We start from the raw sequence: 26,276 nt of genomic DNA, 5'->3' as shown, positions 1-26,276 counted from the left end.
AGGGAGGCTGTGCTGGATGCCTGCTACTGACCCACACCTGCCGTGGTCACATAGCCTCACTGGCAGTAATACAAGCTCATATATGACGCGTATATCACGAGAATAACATGTCGTTTACACACAAGTACAGGTACTAACAGTAAGAGGTCAAGCTTCATGGTTACAACACGCACTCGTATACAATGATACTAAGTGAGAATATTAAGTAGCCCAACACGTGGAGTAAGAACAAGTAACACCGTGGCAGTGTTTGTGACCCCACACAGTTCCCGGGTGTCCTTGTCGTGACAGGGGAGACGCCTGGGAAGGACATGCCCTCACACTAACACAAAAGTTGCAGATGGCCTGACAAGACGTGGGCGAGGTTCATCTCAGACCTCCTGTTGACAAGCACCGCCTTAATGAAACCAAGATGTGAAGTTTGTGTTTTGTAAAGATTCAATTTTTTACTTACTTCTAAGCTTAAAGCACAACCTTTGTGGCACTGTCTTGTCTTAGCTTACCGTACTTGTATCTCAACCCTACATACCGGTATACACTTGGCACTGTTACCACAACCACTGTAACTCTAACTTACCATCACACGTGCACTTGACTGTATAATTATAATCTACATAAAATATTGATCCTGCTACTACACTATTTCCCATGCACGTTATGGAGTAGTCAAAAAGTATTGTATAAACACACACACACACACACACACACACACACACACGCGCGCGCGCGCGCGCGCGCGTGTGCGTGTGTGTGTGTGCGAGAGAGAGAGATGAAATTACTTCGTGTTGGCCAAGCAGTGGCAGATGTAGGCAGGAGGTTTACGAGGAGCCGCGGGAAGATTCTCATTATGATAATGGACAATTCTTACACAGCCACGTGTCTGCCAACTAGCAATTAGAATTTTTTGCAGCAACAATACAGATGCCAAGAGTGATAATTGCGATAGTCGAATTGTTCTCACCATTATCCAAGACGTCTCACTCGGCTAAGATTTCTCCGGAGATGAGCTCGAACTACTTTCTCTTATTATACAGTATTTATGCACTGAAAAAGTCGACGTATTCCAGGATATTGTCACAGTGAAGAAGTCAATGCGTCTTAAGGTCAACACATTCTAAGACGTTCAGTGAAAAAATAAACAATCTTGCACTGAAAAAGAGAAGAAACTCAGCCAATTTCTACGTATATTATCAACACAACTGAAACAACAAATAACCATCGAAAACAAATGAACAAAACAACCAATACTATAACATCTTATTGTTGTCGTAATGAATCAATGAGTGTCAACAAATACGATATTCTTCAACACCTAACCTAACCTAACCTAACCTAACCTAACCTAACCTAACCTATACCTGACCTGGCCTGACCTGACCTGACCTGACCTGACCTGACCTAACCTGACCTGACCTGACCTAACCTAGCTTAGCATCCATGAGACAACTGTTGATAAATATGACGATATATCTTCCCTGTTATTAGTCTGAAGTCGTCAGTTACGTCTCCAGGAACAGCAGAAGGTACTCAGACGTGTTCCTTAAGTCGTCAGTTACGTCACCAGGAACAGTAGGAAGCAGAAGGTACTCAGACGTGTTCCTTAAGTAGCCAGTTACGTCTCCAGGAGCAGCAGGAAGGAGAATATACTCAGACGTGCTCCTTAAGTCACAAGTTACGTCTCCAGGTACAGTAGGAAGGAGAAGGAAATCAGACGTGTTCCAGAATCACATTGAGTACATGAATATGAATATTATCAGGGCCGACTCAAGAGGATGATTGTATTCCCGCCACCATCGTGAACTTTATGAGATCACCACCCGCATCTACCCAGGACAGACACACACACACACACACACACACACACACACACACACACCACATCCGCCCACATCACTCAAGGCCTCTCCACTTCCTCTTCCACCCACGTACACCCCCACTTCCTCCACCCACCGCCTCCTCACCCACCGCCTCCCGACCTCCACCCGCAGCCTCCCCACCCACCCCCACATACCTCCCCATCTCCACCCACAGCCCTCCCCACCACACCCACCTCCTCCCCATCTCCTCCACCCACAGCCTCCCCATCTCCCCCACCTCCACCCACAGCCTCCCCATCTCCCCACTGTTTCCATCTCCCCACTGTTTCCCCCATCTCCCATTGCTTCTCCATCTCCCCCACTGCTTCCCCAACTCTACCCACTGCTTCCCCTCCCCCACTGCTTCCCCATCTCCCCACCGTTTCCAACTTTACCCACTGCTTCCCCATCTCCACCCACAGCCTCCATCTCCCCACTGTTTCCCATCTCCCCCACTGTTTCTCCCAGCTTCTCCATCTCCCCCACTGCTTCCCCATCTCCCCCACTGCTTCCCTTCCACCCACAGCCTCCCCAGCTCCTCCACTGCTTCCCATCTCCCCACTGCTTCCCAACCCAGCCCAGCCTCCCCATCTCCCCACTGCTTCCCCATCTCCCCACCGTTTCCCCAACTCTACCCACCGCTTCCCCATCTCCACCCACAGCCTCCCCATCTCCTCCATTGCCCCATCTCCCCACTGCTTCCCCATCTCCACCCACAGCCTCCTTCCTCCACTGCTTCCCCATCTCCCCCACTGCTTCCCCATCTCCAGCCACAGCCTCCCATCTCCCCCACGCTTCCCCATCTCCCCCACCGCTTCCCCAGCTCCCCCACTGCTTCCCCATCTCCCCACTGCTTCCCCCATCTCCAGCCACAGCCTCCTAGCTCCTCCACTGCTTCCCATCTCCTCACCGCCTTCCCACTCCCCCACTGTTTCCCCCTCTCCCCCCACCGCTTCCCCATCTCCTCCACTGCTTCCCCACCTCCCCACCGCCTCATCAAGCTCTCTTCAGCCACCTCCACAAACACGTGATTTAGCCGTCAATGTGTCTCTCCGACGAGTGAAAATTCTTAGTGTGGCGCTAATACCCAGCATTAATCAACACACATTCACACAACCCAGCCATGCTTACGACGAGTAACCCACGTTTATACATTTATTACATACATATTCATATATCTATTTATATACGTATTTGTTTATGTATGTATGTATGTATGTATGTATGTATGTATGTATGTATGTATGTCAAGAAGTTGTGTTTTAATTTCTAGCGTAATTATTTTTTCATATTCTAATTTAATTTATTGATTCTCATTTAATAGTTTCATGAGAGAAGATTCATTATTTTATTCCTCTTAACTTAACCTAACCTAACCTAACCTAACTCATTACTCATTTATCTCTCACACGACTCTCACAGCCAGGTAGGTAAGCAGCGTCCTACTCCAGGTATTAATTTTTTTGTGGCGTCAAGCGTAAAGAATTAAGAAGGCTTAATTATCTTTTTAAACTACAAGATATTTACCTTCAATTGGTAGCGAATCGATTTTTTTTAAACCTTTGAGGACGGTGGTTTAAGTTATAGACCTCTGAGGACGAGGGTTTAAGTTATAAGCCTTTGAGGTCGATGGTTTAAATTATAACCCTCTGAGGACGATGGTTTAAATTATAACCCTCTGAGGACGATGGTTTAAATTATAACCCTTTGAGGACCATGGTTTAAGTTATAACTTAAAACATTATCTTCAAAGGGAGAGACAAACGAAAATTGTGACATACCGTATTATCTGTGTATACCAGACAGACAGACACACAGACAGACACACAGGCAGACACACAGGCAGACACACAGACAAGCAAAAAAAAAGAATCATCCGATATAAAATTTGCGATACTGAAATACATTTACATACAACTCGTGATTCGGAGATTTGCAAATTTATGAACGAAGTCAAGTGTGGAAAAACGCACACGGCTGCCGGCAATATTACCCGGGCTTAATTATCGTTAAAATAAAAATAAAAATAAAAATTCGCCAATGTTTCTCTCGTGATTTTTTCCCTATTTTGTGATTTTAAAACAGGGACTAATCCCATTCCCCATAAACCATATTTTTTTAGTACGATTTCAACCCCCGAGTACTATAGGATGTCAACCTCTTGAATACGATGTCAATATTTTGAGTACTATATCAACCCCTTGAGTACAATGTAAGCCCGTCGAGTACGATGCCAAGCCGTTCTTTACAATGTCAATTCAATGAGTACGATGTCAACCCCTCGAGTAAAGCGAATTAACTCATTAATTATCGTACCTTAACCTCTTGAGTGCGATGACTGAACCCTTCAAATACGAGGATCCATTACCTTGAGTAGAATGACACTGTACTAAGGAAAGTAGTCATCGTACTCAAGAGATTTAAAGGTTCCGGAATGAATAGAGGAGGGGGAAAGGGAAGGCCAGGGGGAAGGGGAAAGGGAAGGGGGAGGACAGGAGGAAAGAGGAAGGGGACAAGGAAAAGAGGAGGAGGAAAGGGGATGGGGGAGTGGGAAAGGGAAACGGGGAGAGGGAAGGCTAACGGCATTAGAGGGAAGGGGGGAAAAGGAGGGGGGATTAGCTTTATTGACACCTTCAGATGCTTCACTATATCTCAATCCCTCTTAATCGTTGATGGATTCTGAGTGTAAACACAATAAAAAAAGTGTCTTTACGGATTGGTCCGATAGTTTCCAAAATGAACACTGCGACTCCTGTTGTCTCGGTAGGGTTGTCAAAATCCTTCGGCCGTTGTGTCATATTATCTAACAAAAAATGTAAATTTATTTTCGTTATCGTGATTACGGTTCTAGATCTTTAGTTGTTTGTTATTAAGGTACAGTAATACATCAGGACATCAACATGTTATACATCGTTTAGGTTCAAGTAGAGGAATTATGATGTGAGTAAAGTAGTTTATTATGATAGTTTAAACGGAAGGAAGGAAGTTTTAGTTACAAAACACACACACACACTCACTCTCTCTCTCTCTCTCTCTCTCTCTCTCTCTCTCTCTCTCTCTCTCTCTCTCTCTCAGGCGGGAGTCAAGACACAGAAGTTACTTTTTTTCGGTTTCTGGTTTGTAAAGACCAATTTTCATCACAGTTCACTTGAATAGAAAACATAAAAGCATTTACTCCAAGGCCATCACATTTACCTGTGTTACCTGCACCTCGCAATGACAGTAATTAACACATAACGTCCCGTGTGTGTGTATGTGTGTATGTGTGTGTGTGTGTGTTATTGCAGCTAAATTATATTAATGAATACTGTTCTAACTTTCCTCGTTCAAAAGATTAATATATGTTTAACTGCAAGTGTCATCAGAACTTATTTAATTATAAGTTCTCAACGTGTGTTTGTTAAGGTGAGTTTTGGGTATTGTGTAATGTGACTCTTATTAACCGAGGATCAACACACACACACACACACACACACACACACAGAATCAACACAAATACTGAACTGAACCATTGAATTATCACACATACTGAACTGAACCACTGAACCAACACATACTAAACTGAACCACTGAATCATCATTCAGAGGTTCACAACAGATATATACTGTATATATATTAGCTCTGTGAAAGGGTTAGGGCGTGACAACGTAATGTGAGTGTTGGCGTGGGTATGTTATCACTATGCAGAGGCAAGTATGGGCGTATTAACTCTGTGGGGGTGTGGGCGTGGGTGAGCTGGTTTTATATGAGTATGGGCGTGTGCTTGCCGGGTCTGTGTGGGCGTAAGAAAGTTAGCTCTGTGGTAAAATGGGCGTGCAGAGTGCGTGTATGGGCGTAGATGAGTTAGTTCTGTGTGGGCGTGGAGGTCGTGTGTGGGTGTAGGCGTGATGGCTCTGTATGGGCGTAGGCGAATTAGCTGTGTGCGGGCATGGGCGTGCTCAGTGAGTGAGGATATATGAGCTAGTGCAAGGAATGTGACATATGGGAGTGGGCAGAACTACGGAAGGGCGTCGACGTGGAATAATTGTGAGGGTCAATAAGTGGGGGTGTAGGTCACAGTGTGTGCGTATGTGAGCATGTAGCTGATACAACCTAGTGTATGTTTACTATTAACATGCCTGGAGTAAGAAGAGCCGGTATATCTTATTAATCGACTCATTTACTTCAACACCACCTACAGAAAAACATTTACTGACTCCCGCTATTTTCAACATTCAAAAACGTATCTTCTATAATCATCTGTAATAACAATACTTAAGGCTGTTTAGATAATGGAAAAAATTAGTAATGACCGTTTATTACTTGTTACTGTAATTAACTCAGTATTATTATGTTTAAAGTAATAGATAATGGGAGCTGTGTTATTTGGTAAACTTTATGAATGAATTGGAAACTCTGATGACCGCCGCGGTACAACAAGTTTTCCTAGCGCCGGCAGCACATCCCAAGCAGACACGGGGGACTATTCGTAGAGTTTGGATGTCTCGTGTCAGTTCGCATCTGTGTGTTGAAGAGTGAGGGTGTGTTTCTCGTTAATCTTGGGAAGTTTATGCGTCGGATTGGGAATACCTTTTGACGATTTTTAACTGAGATGAGAACTAAACACAGATACGATATTCCTTTGTTATAAATACGTTGGAGTGACACGCTTTATAATCAACGATTTATCAGGTCAGTGTATATATTTAATGTACATTATTTTCCATAATTGTGAAAACTCAATAAGTAAATTTTTTGACAACTGGAAGAAAAATAATAAGTCCCGGATTTGGCTACCCTGCTAAAGTTTAAAAGCGGTAATAGGTAATTTTATCAAGAATACAGCATCAGTTTTCATGGCTATTTTAGAAAATGTGTTGGTTCATGTCACAAGATGTCCACAAGAACTGATGATGTCAACACTGGGGCCTCCGTGACCACCTCGTCCTGCACAGTGTGTGGCTGCAACACTATACTGTAATGCAGCCAAGCGCAGCCATCGTCGTTATGGCTGGATTCTGATGGTATATTGTATGAGTTTTGTATATATTTTATTGGCTAATGGTAAGTCGACACCTCTCGGAAAACCATTAAATAGATAGGTAGACAGACAGATAGAAGTTAAGTAAGAATCGTCACACAAGTTCACATTGATTCATCATGTATATACTAGAAAATACAGGTATACAATGTACATACACATTACAGGTATACAATGTACATAGACAGTGAATGTACAAAGTACATACACAGTACAGTTATACAATGTACATGACAGTGTGCGTATACAGTACTGACTGACGCTCCATAAATATTTAAAATAAATAAAAACATCAATGGTGAGGGAGTTTCTTGGTCTTTGCAGTTCGCTTACAATTTCCTTAAGGAGCATTAACACAGAATTACAGTAGGCCCGGGTGGGTGCTTTCAGGGGTCCGCTTAACGAATAAGATTAATGCTTGCAAGAAATAGCCTTTAATCCCCATGAATGCTTGGTGACCGACCGCCTTCAAGAAAACTCTTCCCTGGTCTATCTGCTGGTTCTCCCAAGGCAGAGAGAGAGAGAGAGGCATTGGTCGATAAGTACAGATATAGGTAGAAATAAATATTGGTATATATATATAAATTTAGGTATCTAGATAAAATATACATAGATGGGCAGAATATTATTGGCACGGATAAAAATATAGGTAGATATATTAATCTATAGATACTGATATATAGTTGAACATATGGAAATATAGATAGGCACGTAGGTAGAAATATAGATAGATAGGCACGTAGGTAGAACTATAGATAGACACGTAGGTAGAAATATAGATAGATAGGCACGTAGGTAGAAATATAGATAGATAGGCACGTAGGTAGAAATATAGATAGACTCGTAGGTAGAAATATAGACAGACACGTAGGTAGAAATATAGATAGACACGTAGGTAGAAATATAGATAGACACGTAGGTAGAAATATAGATAGATAGACACTATATAGATAGATAGACACGTAGATAGAAATATAGACAGACACGTAGGTAGAAATATAGATAGACACGTAGGTAGAAATATAGATAGACACGTAGGTAGAAATATAGATAGATAGACACGTAGGTAGAAATATAGATAAACACGAAGGTAGAAATATAGATAGATAGACACGTAGGTAGAAATATAGATAAACACGAAGGTAGAAATATAGATAGACACGTAGGTAGAAATATATATAGATAGACACGTAGGTAGAAATATATATAGATAGACACGTAGGTAGAAATATATATAGATAGACACGTAGGTAGAAATATAGATAGATAGACACGTAGGTAGAAATATAGATAGACACGTAGGTAGAAATATAGATAGATAGACACGTAGGTAGAAATATAGATAGATAGACACGTAGGCAGAAATATAGATAGATAGACACGTAGGTAGAAATATAGATAGATAGACACGTAGGCAGAAATATAGACAGATAGACACGTAGGCAGAAATATAGATAGATAGACACGTAGGTAGAAATATAGACAGATAGACACGTAGGCAGAAATATAGACAGATAGACACGTAGGCAGAAATATAGATAGATAGACACGTAGGTAGAAATATAGACAGATAGACACGTAGGCAGAAATATAGATAGATAGACACGTAGGTAGAAATATAGATAGATAGACACGTAGGCAGAAATATAGATAGATAGACACGTAGGCAGAAATATATATAGACACGTAGGTAGAAATATATATAGACACGTAGGTAGAAATATATATAGACACGTAGGTAGAAATATAGATAGACACGTAGGTAGAAATATATATAGACACGTAGGTAGAAATATAGATAGACATTCAATAACGTCATGGTGCACTACAAGCTCACGTTGGTGCACCATAATATACGTATACACAGACCGTGAAGCCTGGGCATACAATGTTAAATAATAGAGCGAGTTGAGTCGACCATGTATAACCCATAGTATTGTATCCCCTGAGTGCCAATTTAACACCTCCAACACAACACTGCAATAATATAAGTAATCGATATACATATACGGTATTTATATTTAAGTGTGTGTGTGTGTGTGTGTGTGTGTGTGTGTGTGTGTGTGTGTATGTATGTATGTATGTATGTATGTATGTATGTTGAACGTGCATGAGTTTGAGGGTTTGCGTGCATGTTATTATTCTGTCTATGTCTGTCTGTCTCTCAAGGTGCGTGTTTTAGTCTCTATGTATATATTTGTCGTGGTGTGTGTGTGTGTGTGTGTTCCGGCAACAAACGTGAATGAGTGGAAAAAAACGGTAAGAGGGGGGAACGAACATGTATACGACAATACCACTATTCCCTGTATAACTCAGCCGCCAGAAATTAGACCCTGCCATCAATTCTTGTACACTGCATAATTTTGTCCCATAAACCATTCCGGCCTCGCCCACCCCGCCCTCTGCTACCCTCCACGAGTGCCTACCTTCCACCCCCCCCTCCCTCCCCTTTCTTTCCATTCCCATTTCTTACCTCTTTCCTCCTCCTCCTACCCTTGACTCTCCCCTTTCATTCCCTCCTCCTCTTTCTACCCCTCCCCCTCTCCTCCTCAATACCTTCAGTCCCCTCTCTTTCCTCTTTCCCTCCTTGCTTTTACTCTCCCCTTCTTTTCCTCCCCCCTCCTCCTTCCCGTCCCTGCCCTCACGCCTTCTTTTCCTGTCCACGCTCTCCCTTCACCCCTCACTCTCCACCCTACTTCCTTCCTTCCCATTTCCCCCTCCCACAATCTCATCATTTCCTCTCATTCCCTCACTTATTTCTTGTCCTCTATAATTCTATCATTGTATCTCACCCCTTCCTCTCCCTTACTCGCCCTCCTCCACATTTCCCCGCCCTCCTTTTTCCCCTCTTTACTACTCGTTCCTCATCCATTCTTCCTTCCTTCCTCACATCCCTCTTATTTTTTACCCTTTCTCTTCAACCCCCTTCCTTCTTCTCCCACCATCCCCTCACTCATCTTCTCATTCTTCTATCTCCCTCATTCTACCTTGTGCCTCTCTTCTTTGCCTTATTTACTCCACCCTCTCTCCTTCACTCAATCTACGCTATCCCTCATTCCCTCTCCCACTCACTCCACCTTCTTTCTTTCACTCCCTCTCATCATCGCCTTCATTCCACCTTTTCTCTCCCTCACTCCACCCCATTCTCACTACACTCTCCTTCCCTCTCCCACCTTCAGCCCATTCTCTCGCTCCTTCCCTCTCTCTCTCCTCCACTCCTCTCTCTCTCCTCCACTCCTCTCCCTCCCTCCCCCGGGTTGCTTCAGGTGTGGCCACAGAAGAGGAAGGTAAAGGGATGGAGGAGTTTTAAGTCGCGTGTCTCAACAAATTTGTGTCATTGGTTGGGTCGTGTTTTATTCATTTAATCTTCGTGTTATGAGCTTTCCGATATTTTTTTAGTGTGTGTGTGTGTGTGTGTGTGTGTGTGTGTGTGTGTGTGTGTGTGTGTGTGTGTGTGTGTGTGTGTGTGTGTTTGGTTGGTTGGTTGGTTGGTTGAGTTGGAAGTGAGGGGGGGAGTGTGAAGCGTGGGAGAAGAGGAGGGATGGACAATGCAGATATAGAAAAGAGAAAAAAGGGATGGGGACTAGGAGGAAGAGTAGGAGGCGGAAAAGGAAGAGGAAGAACGAGGCGGAAGAAGAGGAGGAGGAGGGTCGCTGCGGAAGTTTGTTTTAGGGTGATGGAAAAATATAAAGCAGAAGGGTTGGGTGTTGTCCTCACGCTCCTCCCTCCCTCCCCTCCTTCCTTCCTTCCTTCATTCCTTCCTCCCCTCCATACCAATCTTACCTTCTTGCAGTCTCTCCCTTCCTCCCTGCTTCTCACCACTCCCTTCCCTACCTGCTTCCCTCTCTCATTCCCTACCTGCTTCCCTCTCTCCTTCCCTCTCTCCTTCCCTCCCTTTCTCTTATCATTTTCTCACTTCACTCGTCGTCACTACCACTGTCTTCACCATCTTCCTCTAACAACTACCCCTGTATAGCTAACGCACACCATCCACCTTCTCCTTGTTGCTATTCACGTTTTTATCAGTCTTTCCCTCTTCTTCCTTTTTATTCTTCCCTCACGTGACGTCAACCCCTATATGTTTTTTTTCTAATTATTTCCTTCTTTCCCTCTTTACTTGCTTATCCTGTTTTATCAATGTTTTACTTTGCCTGCTATACTAATCCCCTGTTCTATCTGCCTCTCTTGTTTTATCATTCGTTCTTCTTTTTCCTCTTACATCCTCACTTGACCATCTCTTACACTTTTCTCTCCTATCTGATCAATCATTCTTCCTTCTCATTCTATTTTGCCCTATTCCCCCTTTTTATTATTTGTTCCTTCTTCTCATACATACCATTATCCCCATGTACCTCTCTCTCTCTCTCTCTCTCTCTCTCGTGTTAAGTGAGGACCCATAATTTCCCAGTTTTCATGACGTCTGACAATTCCGTTCTGTAGTTCACGACTCGTCTTCAATTTCCGCGAGGGGGTAAAAAGCACCTCTTCGTGTTGAGATAGAGAGAGAGACAGACAGACAGACAGACCACTGAGTATTTTATGAGTGTATTCGCTAGCGTGTGTCACTACATCGAACACGGCCTAAGTATTTCATGAGTGTAATGCGACCCCCAGGAGTATAACTCGACCTCCGTGTGTGTTACCGTGTTAGTGCATCGAACACGGCTTAAAGTATTTCATGAGTGTAATGTGACCCCCGTGTGTGTGTTAGCGCCTTAGTGCATCGAACACGGAGCCTTCGTGTATATTTTATGTTCACTATTGAATGACAGTGTTGCCGGAGAGGGGGGAGGGGGAGGGGGCTGTGTGTGTGTCCTTCGTGAACTCTAAATTTCTTGAGAGAGAGACAGAGCTGATAGAATGTCCTGGATGTCTGGGGTTATATATTACTATAATTTAACGAGAAACTGGAATTGTTTAAAGTTTGCAATACTTAGCATCGTTAGTGTGTAAGATACTGTATATCGTCTGTTCTTGATACTGTGTGGTGTATATCGCCTGTTCTTGATACTGTATGGTGTATATCGCCTGTTCTTGATACTGTATGGTGTATATCGTCTGTTCTTGATACTGTGTGGTGTATATCGTCTGTTCTTGATACTGTATGGTGTATATCGTCTGTTCTTGATACTGTGTGGTGTATATCGCCTGTTCTTGATACTGTGTGGTGTATATCGTCTGTTCTTGATACTGTGTGGTGTATATCGCCTGTTCTTGATACTGTGTGGTGTATATCGTCTGTTCTTGATACTGTATGGTGTATATCGCCTGTTCTTGATACTGTATGGTGTATATCGTCTGTTCTTGATACTGTATGGTGTATATCGTCTGTTCTTGATACTGTGTGGTGTATATCGTCTGTTCTTGATACTGTATGGTGTATATCGTCTGTTCTTGATACTGTGTGGTGTGCCTGGTGTATATCGTCTGTTCTGATACTGTGTGATGCATATGCCTGTTCTTGATACTGTGTGATGTATATCGTCTGTGATACTGTGTGGTGTATACTGTTACTGGTGTATATCTCTGTGTGATGTATATCGCCTGTTCTGATACTGTGTGTGCATATTGCCTGTGATCGTATACTGTGTGGTGTATATGATCTGTGTTGCATATTCTGTTCTTGATACTGTATATCGTCTGTTCTTTATACTGTGTGTATATCGTCTGTTCTTGATACTGTGTGGTGTATATCGTCTGTTCTTGATACTGTGTGATGTATATCGTCTGTTCTTGATACTGTATGGTGTATATCGCCTGTTCTTGATACTGTGTGGTGTATATCGCCTGTTCTTGATACTGTATGGTGTATATCGCCTGTTCTTGATACTGTGTGATGTATATCGTCTGTTCTTGATACTGTATGGTGTATATCGTCTGTTCTTGATACTGTGTGGTGTATATCGTCTGTTCTTGATATATTGTATATCGTCTGTTCTTGATACTGTGTGATGTATATCGTCTGTGTATATCGTCTGTTCTTGATACTGTGTGGTGTATATCGTCTGTTCTTGATACTGTGTGGTGTATATCGTCTGTTCTTGATACTGTGTGATGTATATCGTCTGTTCTTGATACTGTGTGATGTATATCGTCTGTTCTTGATACTGTGTGATGTATATCGTCTGTTCTTGATACTGTGTGATGTATATCGTCTGTTCTTGATACTGTGTGGTGTATATCGTCTGTTCTTGATACTGTGTGGTGTATATCGTCTGTTCTTGATACTGTGTGATGTATATCGTCTGTTCTTGATACTGTGTGATGTATATCGTCTGTTCTTGATACTGTATGGTGTATATCGTCTGTTCTTGATACTGTGTGGTGTATATCGTCTGTTCTTGATACTGTGTGATGTATATCGTCTGTTCTTGATACTGTGTGATGTATATCGTCTGTTCTTGATACTGTGTGGTGTATATCGCCTGTTCTCGTACCACTGCTGCATTTCAGTGACCACAGTGACCTAACTCTATGGAGCGTGGACGTAACTGAGGCCTCTGTATATAGATTGCCTCTCCTTGAACCAGAGTACATGTTTATTCCAACTCAAAACACCTGCTTTTACAACTCACAACACCTGTCCGCCCTTACAACGTCAAATATACAATAGTGACGACCCACACAGGCTTACAGGTAGACAGGCTGGGTGGCAAGGAGGGAGGGAGGTAGGTAGGTAGGTAGCGAGGGAGGTAGGTAGGTAGGTAGGCCAACACTGGGTGACAAGTGCCGGTATAATCTTGGAAATGGCCGGCCAAGTCCAAGCAATACGATTCCATTAAACCGTTTCCAAACAGCCCGACTCATCAGCGTTTGTCGCATCGGCAGTATATACATATATTCGACAGTTTATACGTATGCCCTAGTCTTGTATATATCGCAGCATATATCGCCACTGTGCTACGCTATCCTGTGATATATCTGAAAGGGGATTTGTCGCGTCCGAGTATACTGTCTCGTGTATTAGTTTGAGTATATCATGGTGTATGTTTTGGTTAGGTTATATCGGGTATCGTTAATATTCGATATATTTGGTACAACTATATGATGAACTTTTATACCAAGAATGTTTTACATCATTTATGTGTATATATATTGGCTTAAACTATATAGGTAATGATTTTTATAATATGGAGAATGTCCTTTATCGTGAATGCTTGAGATTATCAATGTTTTAGCCTCGGCCTATAATATAAAGATTTTATATCCTGAATGTTTATATAGAGTAAGTTAACATCGTACTCAAAGGGTTATGTCATCATAGTGAAGGGGTTAAAATGATGTACTTAAGGTTTAAGTCATTGTACTCAAGGGGTTAAATCATTGTACTGAAAGGGTTAAATGATCGTACTCCAGGGGTTAAATCATCGTACTTAAGAGATTTAACTCGGTTAGTACTCGAGGGGATAAAGAATGCATTTGTTAGCTAAAGATGTTTCATCCTTGTGTCAGTTTAGTCAGTCATTCTAAGTATATTACACTGTTATATCGATATAATAAAGTATAATGGAGTATAATAACCGTTATTACCGTTATTCTGCCATAGTATAATTCCGTGAGTAGTATGTTCACGTGTTATATTAATAGAGTATACTGTTCTAATTCAGGTATATATGACGAGTGTTATATTTGTAGGGCGTTTTATATAAGCTGCTGCCTCGTGTTGTGTTATATTAGGATATAACTGTAGTATATCGAATGTTTGGTCGGCGTCCTGTGGCAGGTGTTATAACACTATGATGTGTCGACTGTTATAAACTGGTCTGATATATCGTGCGTTATGTCAGTGTTATATCAGTGTAATACAGTTCATCGATATAACTATGTGGCATATCGAGTGTTATATCAATGGTTATATATTATACCGTAAATATTATACATAAACCTAACCATAACAGTATATACAGTATATAAAATGTTTTTCCTTATATAATGTTATTACAGTAATTTTTAACCCCAAGTAGTTACAGTTAAGAAACAATACAGATTTCAACATGAGAGTAGTACCCAATCATCACCCAGATTAAGGTTCAAAATTACCCGGAGACTTTTGATAATTTCTTTAGATAATCTATTGAAGGTGATGGAGGTAACAGGGACTGAGAGTAGTACATGTTGAATCAGATTTATCATAGTGTTTTAGGTTTTTTTTCTCGGTATATTTTTATATATATTATATATATATATATATATATATATATATATAATATATATATATATATATATATATATTTTTATATATATTATATATATATATATATATATAAACCACATAAAAACCACAAATAGATGCTGTGTCCAGTGATTTTTTTTCCGAAGTGTACACCTTTTTGGATCATCCTCATCATACACACACACACACACACACACACACACACACACACACTGAAATTAATTACTAACAGCGGGGTGTAGCCAAAGTGCTGTAAGTCGATAATCCTTCATGTTATTACAGTGGATTATTAGGTGATTGAAGTGTACACAATGTATTCTCTTTTAAGACTTGTCCTGGCGGCTGCGTCTTACCAAATGGACCATCACAGCCAGGCGTCGGTGTTATTATAATAAGCCTTTAGTGTGTTTATTATGTGTGTGTGTGTGTATGTGTGTGTGTGTGTGTGTGTGTGTGTGTACTATGATGGTAGCTACACCAACAGTATTGATCAAACACAAACAGTAAGGAGGTTCATACACAAACATTATTTAAGATCATATTACAAACATCATAAAGATTCATAAACAAGCAGTTGCGATCATATACACACACTACTCTTTCACATACACAAAACACAACACATCATAACTTCCTGAGGCTTGACATCACTATACCGTCGTAGCCCAACTCCCACGATCTACCCTCTTGCTGTCCATCCATTTTCATCACTCTACTTTTAATTGAGTGTGTGTGTGTGTGTGTTACTGCCAGCTAATCACGCCTGGGCTACACCACCCGTGCGAGTGTCATCGACATTGATTGGCCTCCTCGTTCTGTTACTCGGAAAACTAATTAGGGAAACTACAACGGGCAGGTAAAAACAGAAGCAGGTCTAACAGTGAGTCAGAGTGTGTGTGTGTGTGTGTGTGTGTGTGAGACACACACACACACACACACACACACACACACTAAAATAGAAAATAGTCAAAGTCAATTTAAGTAAAGAAAACAAAATCAGAAAAATTGGGGAAGACAAAGAATCAGACAACTGAGATTGAGAAAGAGAGAGCGGAGATACTCGCTACATACATACATGCATACATACATACATACATACATACGTACATACGTACATACACACGTACGTACATACATACATACATAGACAAATGAGATAGAGAAAGAAACACTTAATTTAAACTTTGTGGTGATAATCGGTTTTCAGATTCTACATCACGTTTAAGCTGATTTCCTTCGGTGTAATAACAGGTCTTATTAATAACGAGGGTGTTGGTCAGCGTGAAATTTGTTGACTTTGTGCAATTGTTAATCCTATTTGAGACTTTGTTCACTGATGTGTAGGTTAGGAAGTGAGTCCTTGTAATGCGCTGATGTTAGGAAGTGAGTCCTTGTAATGCGCTGATGTTAGGAAGAGTCTTTGTAATGAGCTGATGTTAGGAAGAGTCTTTGTAATGCGCTGATGTTAGGAAGAGTCTTTGTAATGCGCTGATGTTAGGAAGCGAGTCCTTGTAATGCGCTGATGTTAGGAAGAGTCTTTGTAATGCGCTGATGTAAGGAAGAGTCTTTGTAATGCGCTGATGTTAGGAAGTGAGGCCTTATAATGCGCTGATGTTAGGAAGAGTCTTTGTAATGCGCTGTTGTTAGGAAGAGTCTTTGTAATGCGCTGATGTTAGGAAGAGTCTTTGTAATGCACTGATGTAAGGAAGAGTCTTTGTAATGCGCTGATGTTAGGAAGAGTCTTTGTAATGCGCTGATGTTAGGAAGTGAGGCCTTATAATGCGCTGATGTTAGGAAGAGTCTTTGTAATGGTCATTGCCTGGGGTCAAACCTCACTTGAGAAAAAATATCCCTCACTCACGTAAAACATCAAGCAGTCAACTCAGTAAAGTGTGTGTACACATTGCCCCGAAACAGGTGAATGTTTTTTAGTGAAAAGTCTAGTCTCACATTTACCAGATGGAAGGCTCTTTGTACCACAATTTGTGTATTTTGGTACTTGTTCAGTTGTGTGTGTGTGTGTATGTATGTATGTGCGCGCGCTCAGGTCCCTGTTCACTCGCTGGTGTGTGTTTGGTTCAGGAGTACCTGTCAGTGTTGAGGAGCCTACGTGCCTAGATTCCAATTCATTCTTAAGTGTGTGTTGGGAAGTTCCTTTTCACTCTTGACTTACTTTCATATGGAGGTGGAAGGGAAGGAAGGGGGGGGGGGTTGTTCAAAATCCCATGGCATAAACTGTAGAATCAAATTACTTCCTAAACTTCTACATCAGTCAGGCTACCATGAACATATTCACCTGCAGGCTACAGTCAAGGACACCCCTGGTTGATCTAGTCGTCACTACCAGGAAGACTCGGCCATAGACTGAACTGAGAGATAGAGTAATGAGCTCCTCGTAATCGACCTCCAGGTACACTTCAGTTAGCGTTGTGTGTGTGTGTGTGTGTGTGTGTGTGCGCGTGTGTGTGTGTGTGTTGTGTTACATATCAAGTGGGTTTCGTAGTTTCGGAAGAGCATCGTGGATGAGATGGTAAAATAAAGTGATCATTTGAAGAGTCGTGTGTAGTTACATCTTCAGTGGGTCGTGGATCAGATGGGAGGAAGAGACAGTCAATCAGAATGCCACCACTCAGGTAAATGCGTGTTTAGTCAGTCGTGAGGTCACAAGACAGAGACATGAATCAGGATGAGGAGAAGGAGGCGGTGGATCCTTCACACTGTTGCTGGGAGCGCCCCTCAAGCCCTCTCCTGCTCCTCCGTGAGTCCTGCCAGGTAGACTTCACTGAGTTATCAAGTTTCCGGCCCGATGCTGCCACTGGTGAGGTTATCACAACGCGGCAGAGGTGAGAGTGAGGGTAAGGGAGAGAGGGGGGGGAGGGGTGAGGGAGAATGGCAGTGAAGCAAGAAAGAGGTGAGAGAGTGTGGCGGTGAGGGATGGACAGTGGAGGTGAGGAAGGGAGAGGTGGGGGTGAGAGAGTGGAGGGATGAGGGAGAGTTGCTGAAAGTCAGGGAGAGTGAGGTAAGGCACAGCTGAGAGGTGAGGGTGAGGGAGTAAGGAAGAATGATTAGGTTAAGGTGAGTGATGGTAAGGAGGGGCGCTGTGGGGTAAAAGAGAGAGAGAGAGAGAGATGAAAATAAGAAATGAAGCAGTGGAAGATAGAATGAGAGGGAGGAAGTGAGAGAGTGAGAGAGGATGTAGGGTCGGGCAGGGTAGTTCCGGCCTTGCCCACCACAACGACCAGGGAGCGTGGGAGAGAAAGAGACAAACACACACACACACACACACACACACACACCGCACCCATCACCTGTTACCCCCCAACCCTCACCACCTGTCACCCCCCCCATCCCCCCTCCAGGAGTCTTACAAGGTTCCTACGTCAAATTATTCACTCCTAACCACCTACAGTGTGTTACAACCCATCCTATTGGCTAACTTAGGTAACGATTCCAGAAAAGAAATGGCGCTGAAATTGCACTGAGACTACCGCATAGAAACGTTCTCTCATTATCCATTAAGAGGAGAATGATGGTGTATTTCAGAGTTCATTCTTAGAGCAAACATTCAGCTCGCATGCATACATACATACATACATGCGCCTACACAAACACACACACACACCGGTAGACTACAAAAGGACAGAATCATCAACAGGAAACAATACAAGAGAGAGAAGACTAAGAACAATACTCAGTGAACATCAAACAAAACCCTTACAGTCACCAGCACCAGGCGGGGATGTCGTCACATAATAATGACGCAGTGTTGTAATATGGGTCTTAAACACCGCCCACGGCTTTAAAATTACCGTTTAAGTAAATCCTATATACCTTGATTACCTGTTTAATGCTTGATGATGTGAATAACGAGAAATTATCAATTATGTTATCAATTATCTGATTTATATTCAATTATCGTATCTTATATGACATTATTACCGCTCTTGCCTCGCAAGCAAAATGTCGCGGGTTCGATTCCCGGGCCGGCTGAAGTTGTTTGGACACTCTTCCTAGTCCCCCTGGTCCCTGTTCACCTAGCAGCAATGTAGGTACCTGCTGTAAATCGAAAGTTGCGAATTCGTATTCAGGGACAAGTTGTTGGAGCTTCCAATAACTTGCTCAGACATAAAACTATTGACTCTTCAGGCTTCTACGCCCTTGACTCATCAGGCTTCTACGCCCTTAACTCATCGGACAGAAGGCAAGCATTAACTTAGCATGCTTCCCTGTTGGTCGCTGTAAACGCTTCTGCTCTACACCTTACACAAGGATGTAGGGGGGTGCCCAATAAAAAAAATCATTTATTATACTGTAATTCTATATAAAAATTGTCTTAATTCACTTGATTTATATCTGGAGAAATGGAAAACACAAACACGAAAGTTAATTAATATAAACATTATGTTTTTTTCTGGATGTTAGCCTTTCAACAGGTGAGTCCACACGTAATTATGCAGGCAACTGATCAACGAACACTGTTACACCTTAAATCAAGCGTAATATTGGTCGGGTGAAACTGTTGCTCTATGCTTCTGTATTATACTATTGAAAGTACAAAGAAATATGTATTGTTTTATAAGTGTAACGAAATGTGTATTTTTTCCTATACAGGGTAAACGAAATGTGTGTATTTTGTTATAAGTGAAACGATTTGTGTATTTTTCATGTACAAATAACACAAAATAGTGTATTTTCCGTGTACAGAGAGAGTTATACAAGTATTTTAAGCATGTCATGGAGGGAGGGAAGGAGGGGGGGAAAGGGAAGGAGGCAGATGGGACGGGAGGAGGGAAGGGTGAAAAATAAAGAGTTCCAAAGGGGAATAGGGGGGAGGAGAGAAAAGAGATGTGAGACATAAAGATGAGAAGTGTGACAAGAGACAGTAGAGAAAATGTGTCAAGAGATAAAAGAGAAGCGTGAAAGAGCGAGAGACAGAAATAGGGTGCAGGTCCTATGATCCAGTCAGGGTTGAGATGTCGATAAGAATTTTTATTTGGGAAAAGAACGACAGACAGGTGAAGTGTATTTATGGTGGGGTGTATTGTGTGTGTGTGTGTGTGTGTGTGTGTATTGTCTGTTCACATACAGTAATATAAGACAAGCACGCACACACACTGACAACTCTACTGTACATTTACATACACATGCATACGAACACACACGGAGAGTAAGAAGGCAGGTGGTGTACCATAGGTGGGTGGATCACCTGTGTGTGTGTGTGTGTGTGTATTTTCTACCTGCAGGGACAAAACCTACCTGCTGGAATTAATTAGTTAGCCGTAACGACTTAACCGGTGTACATAACACACTCGGTTGCTTCCGGCCATTGTGTCTGTGGTACACCACCTCCGCGTGTGTGTGTCCGTCCCCTCCTCCTCAACCTACCTCTTCCTTCTCCCCCTCCTCAACTTACCTCCTCCTTCTTCTTCTCCTCCTGAACTTCCTCCTCAACCTACCTCTTCCTCCTCCTTTTTAAATTTCCTGTTCCTCTTACCCCTCCTACTTAACCCACCCCTTCCTGTTCCCACCTCGCCTCCTCCTCCTATGCCTGCTTTCCCCTCCTCTACCCTCTCCTCCCCACCAACCTCCACCCCTCTTCTTACCTCACCCTCACCCTCCCCATCCACAACAAGGCCCCCCCAGGTTCCTTCATCCCGTCAATACCTCTCTGGTTCCGTTATCATCTTCCTCTTCCTTTCACCTACTACCTTTCGTCCCCCACCCACCCCTACCTACCTACTCCTGCACCTGTCTCTCTCCCCAGTTCTCTCTCTTTCTCTCCCCCTCTCTCCCCCCTGACAGGAAGCTATACATTACTGTCGGCTCCACAATTCCGCCTCGGAGTCATGAAAGAGGCTCATGATTTTATTCATGATTCTGTGACGAAATACACAATTTGGTTCATGAGTGTATGCCATAACCGACCCATGGCTAAATTGCACTTCCGTAAAGGCTTCAATCAAAATTCATGGCTTTTTTTTTCTCGGTTGATTGTGTATACTAATTTACTGAACAATTCAGAGGGTGGGAGTCCATTTTTCACAAACTTTCGCTCGCTGTGTACATTAATTTGCCGTTCGATTCAGGGTTAGAGTGTGTGTGTGTGTGTGTGTGTGTGTGTAGAGGAGAGTGGAGCTGCCTTTAGTTCGGAGTTATAATGTACTGTCCGGCAGTCTCACATAACAAACAATTCCCCAGGTCATAACACACTGGCACTTGTTCACCTCACCGAGACTACAGTGAGTACGGTACATGCTACGTGCGTTCAGAACTGTAACTATCTCGCTGGGGTTCTATTTACCAGGACACAGATTGGGATACATGTTTAAGTATGGTGTAAAGAAGCTGGATACATCAGATACATATTTGAATATACGTATAGATAAACTGCATACATATTTGAGTATATACTGCGCGCACAAACACACACACACACACACATACACACACACACACACACGAAATAATTATTTGTCGGTGCGCCACGAATCACTTAAAATGGGGGTTGCACTTTTTCATTGCTTGGGAGGTTTTGTTTATTCAAGCTAAGGTTTTAACCCAGTCGAGTGAGAAGGAATACTCTCATAGATATAGGGGGGTTTGAATTCGAACAGTCACACGTAGATTCGAATATACTCACTTGAAGCTTCGAATTTACTCAATACATGATTCTATAACAACAGTATGGAGTTCGAATCCAGCCTCACGGGGAGATGCTCGAATCTAATAACGAGGGGAAGATTCAAATCCAGACCTATGGCAGTTTTGACACTTTAATCACGTGAAGGATCTACTGTAACCTAGCGAAATGGGTTTCGAATCCAATCCAAGTACGAGTTCGAGATGGTGGGCAAGGGCTCGAAACCCAACATGGTATATAGTTACTCAGTATAGTATATGGGGTTCAAAACGCTATATAATTTGGCTAAGCTTGATTATGAGAACGTCTTTTTGTGGCGGCATTACGAGCAGAAATAACAAACAAGCTGGTGTGTGAGAAGACCGAACGAGCCAACTTGGGGCCGGAACAATCTCTGAGATCCGACACCGGTATCATATTACCACCTATCAGGTTTCCTTTTATGGTTCCTGACCCGCCAGGCTGTTGCTGTTTGCTGCGAGAAAACCGAGTATCTCCTGTAACGTGGTCCATCGACTTTACTAGAGGTGGAGAAAGAAGGAGAAGAGTGAAAAGAAAATGTGTTGCTGCAGGGGGGGATGAACACCTTTTAATCAGGAACCCACAACTGTTACGTCCAAATCCCCCCTTAATTCTCTTTCGTCTTCTCCTGGGATATTTGTGTCCCCTTGATGCCATTCCTCATTAAGAAGCTTCTCTCAGCTTATAAAGAGCTTAAAAAGCTTTTCTGGTTCCGCTTCTCTCGCCTGTAAAAAGTTCTAGTGGTAGTCCTCTCTTATTAAGCTCAATTCTCATACCCGGGCAGCGAGACACAACATATGTAGTATAAAGTTTCGTGTTTCCCGCATCTCAAGAGCGTACTGTTCTTTTCTCTATACGCTATTAAAATACACTGTTTTATAGGAGACATAGCGTAATTGGAATCATCTCAAGAACGCCATTAAAAATATTAAGACGTCATTAAAGCAACTCCAAACCCACGTTTAAGGGGGAGTAGTCTATAGGGATACAAATGCGAGATTTAATGAGATAAATGTAAACGTAGAAATGAGAACTTCATTAAAATAGAAAAACATAGTACGGGAGCCTCAAGAGACTCATGAAAGGAGAATAAACATAATTAAGATGGCTCTGGGGACCTCGTTAACGGCGTAAAATATGGACGTGACTCGGTTACTGTTTACGTCTTCCACACCCAGCCACAACAACGCTGCGGTGACGTCACTGGGGGAGGCCATTCCTTCATGGGGGAGTTATGTTCAACGCCTTACATTTTCAACCAAGGAATCAATCTGCTCTATTTGACTCTAGAAAGCTGTTCTGTAGCAATATTATATGATTAAATAAATGGTTAGCAAAAACGTGCCCTTTGTTTACTTTGTGTTTAATGAAGGCAGTCGACTTTATCTGGAATGTTAAGAGTAACAGAATCCCCCACACCCCAGGAGGAATGTGATACGTCTTTGTTATGAAACGACGGGAGTAAAGCAGTAAACCCCCACACGACAGTTTCACTCGGGCTCTTAACATGGCCGTTTGAGACGCCTGATAACCATACATATTAATGTGTCCCGTGATATTCAGACCAAAACTTGGGTCTAGGGAGGAAAAAAGGTTGGTCTGGCGAAAGAGCGACCCATAAATCTTTTTTTGGAGGGAAGTTTAGAAGGAAATATTTTCGTAAGGCTGTCCTGGGAGGGATGGGGAGAGGGAGAGTCTTGTCTTATGCCTCCAAAAACTCTTGAAAGAGCTAGGATGGACGGAGATAATCAGTGCTGTTTTACTCCTCACTCTTGGAGGACCTAGGGAGGAGGGGAGTCTTATGCCTCCAAAGACTCTTGGAGGAAGGAGGTCATTCATCCATTGACCCAAATATGAAAGAGACTTCGGTTTCCTTGTAACGAGTTTACACGCTTCAGGTGTTATAATCAAGGAGAGAGAAAGAGAGGCTCGAATCAGAATGAGTTAAAGAAAGACGGGAGAGGCGTTAGGTTTCAGTCAACGAAAGAGAGAGAGAGAGGGAGGTGGCAGGTGTCGCGCTGTGAGTCACAAGGTGCGGGTGCCGCCAAGGGTATTATTGCTGCAGTAACTCTCCTCCACACAGCAGGTGGTGGTGTCAGGGACCTCCTCTCACACACCTTCTGCTGCGCCTCCGCCAGCAGGCAGTCCTCCCCAAAACAGCGTAGCTGGCAGACGAAGAAGTTAGGCGACTGGCAATGAAATCAGACGACTGGCAATGAGATCAGGTGACTGGTGATGAGATCAGGAGACTGGTAATGAAATAAGGTCACTGGCGAGGAAATCAGGTGACAGCCAAAGAGCTGAGGGGACTGAGCGACAGCAAAATCACGTGACTGGCAAATAACTCAGGTGACGGGCGAAGAATTTAAATTAATGGAAATTCTGGTGTGTTGGGTTTAGCTAATTGCGAATTTTTTTTCGCTTTTTTGTTTCTAAATAATTTGTAACTTAATAATGAATTTGTTGATTTATTTACTTTCTATTGATTTACTTTTCTGTGTTGTTTAAGCTTCCATTTTGTCCGTATTTTTTATTTAGTAATGTTTGGAATAACTTGGCCGAAATAACTGTCGCTCACATATTTTATATTTTTTTTTCTTTTGTCTTGTTTATCGTTTTATCGTTTATTTATGCAGCATTCTTTTTACATGTCGGGTTATTTATTTTAATTATTGTTTTAGTTTATTATAATCTCGCGCGCACACACACACACACACACACAGACACACACACACACACACACACAACGTTGTAGTTAATGAGTCTAAAAAAAAAGTTCATTGTTCATGATTCTCAGTTTATTTAGAAATGGGCGGAAATAAGTTTGTAATAGCTAAGATGGAGAGGGGTGAGTAGGAGGTAAATGAGGAAAAGGGGGAGGAGGAGGAGGGGATGACAAGGGGAGGAGAAGGAGGGAGTTACAGGGGAAGTGGGAGGGGGGTAATCGGACCAGGGGACCCTCCTAAACCCTGGCCGGAAAATTAAGAAAAATTACCCCGCTCTCAGACGCATTCCCTGCATTTTAAAGCTTGTGCCGCGACTGGGGTGGATGGGGGGTTGGGGGTAGGGTGGGGGGGATATCGTAACCATAAAGCGGAAATTAGGTGGAACTGATACGTGAGTTTAGAATTTAAAGGCAAGAGACTGAATTTTGTTAACATTGGGTTTTATATTCCCCGAGAGCTGGTGATGTACTCTGTCGACGATGATGGGGAGGGAGGGTGTCAGGGGAGGAAGGGGTGCACCGTATTTTTGTTGTTGTTTTTACTATCTTTTGATCTTATGACTTAATGAGGATGATAATTATGACCTCACACGCTGGATGATAATTATGACCTCACAAGCTGGATGAGGATAATTATAATCTCACAAGCTGGATGAGGATAATTATAATCTCACTAGCTGGATGAGGATGATAATTATAACATTGATGAGGAAGACTGATGTTATTACAAGCCTTTACCCCCTTGTTACACCTTCCTCATTATACGTTTAATTACAAGTGTTTGGCCCTGAGTGTGGTGAACTATATATTACAGTAAATTAGAAATCTCCACCTTTATCCCTTTTACATTACTGTATCTACCTGTACTTTTTTATACAATTACTGTACCTGTACTTTGGTCTTAAGTACTGTACCTGTACTTCTCACCTTTACTAAAGGGGTAAGTTAATTATTTCGTAATTTTATGATGGTTCTGCCTTAATCCTGCTGAGTACCATATGATGTTAACCTTTCTAAGTACAATGAGTTAATCCATTAAGTACGAAGACCCCAGCTAGTACGCTGAGTTAACCCCTTGAGTACAATTGTTTAATTCCATAAATATGATATCTTAGCCTGAATAAAACGACGATTTTCCTGGAGTACGATGACAGGGGGGGGGGGGTTAAGTTATCGTACTTAAGAGATCAAATCATTGTACTCAAGGAATTAAATCATTGTGCTTTAGGTATCATCGAACTCGGGTGATAAAGTCATCATACTCAAGGGGATAAAGTCATGGTACTCAAGGCATTAAGTCATCGTACTCAAGGGGGTAAAGTCATCGTATTCAAAGGCATCAAGTCATCGTACTCAAGGGGGTAAAGTCATCGTATTCAAAGGCATCAAGTCATCGTACTCAAAAGGCATCAAGTCATCGTACTCAGAGGGATGTAAGAGCTCTCCTAGGCTATTTTTGTTCCTTTATTACTACAACCACACGCCACCAGATTCTTTTCGAAACATCTAAGTATAAATAATGTAATGATGTGTTTATCGCGGCTAAAAATACATAAAGGGGAGTATTAATTATCTTTCGCGAGTTCACCTGATCTAATTATACCTGTGGGTCATTGTTATTTTTCAATGAGTCAGAAATGCTGTCATGTGAGAATGCATTTTGTCTTACTGCTTCTTGCTTAACCCCTGAACTCTATAGCTTAACCCCTAGATTACGGTGGCAATCCTTGAGTATGACAGCTTAACCCCTTAAGTATGATAGCTTAATCTCTAGATTAGTGGCAATCTTGAGTATAATAGCCTAACCCCTAGATTACGGTGGCAATCCTTGAGTATGACA

General features: G+C 42.3%; 1 protein-coding gene across 2 annotated transcripts in view; it reads left to right on the top strand.

The window, feature by feature from the left end:
- Positions 1–6,342: 6,342 nt before the first annotated feature.
- LOC121878575 overlaps positions 6,343–26,276 on the top strand; it is a 30,515-nt gene continuing 10,581 nt past the window's right edge. Inside the window, exon 1 of one of the 2 annotated variants that reach the window (XM_042384913.1) lies at positions 6,343–6,528. The gene's annotated coding sequence lies outside the window, so the exon portion shown is untranslated. Of the gene's footprint in view, positions 6,529–6,591; positions 6,861–26,276 lie in introns of those variants that run through there. The other variant, XM_042384914.1, reaches the window with a different exon arrangement.

This window comes from Homarus americanus, unplaced genomic scaffold, assembly GCF_018991925.1.
Source record: "Homarus americanus isolate GMGI-L3 unplaced genomic scaffold, GMGI_Hamer_2.0 scaffold55743, whole genome shotgun sequence".
Lineage (NCBI taxonomy): Eukaryota > Metazoa > Arthropoda > Malacostraca > Decapoda > Nephropidae > Homarus > Homarus americanus.
The sequence above is the reverse complement of the archived record's forward strand: the minus strand, read 5'-3'. Positions and strand labels throughout refer to the sequence as shown.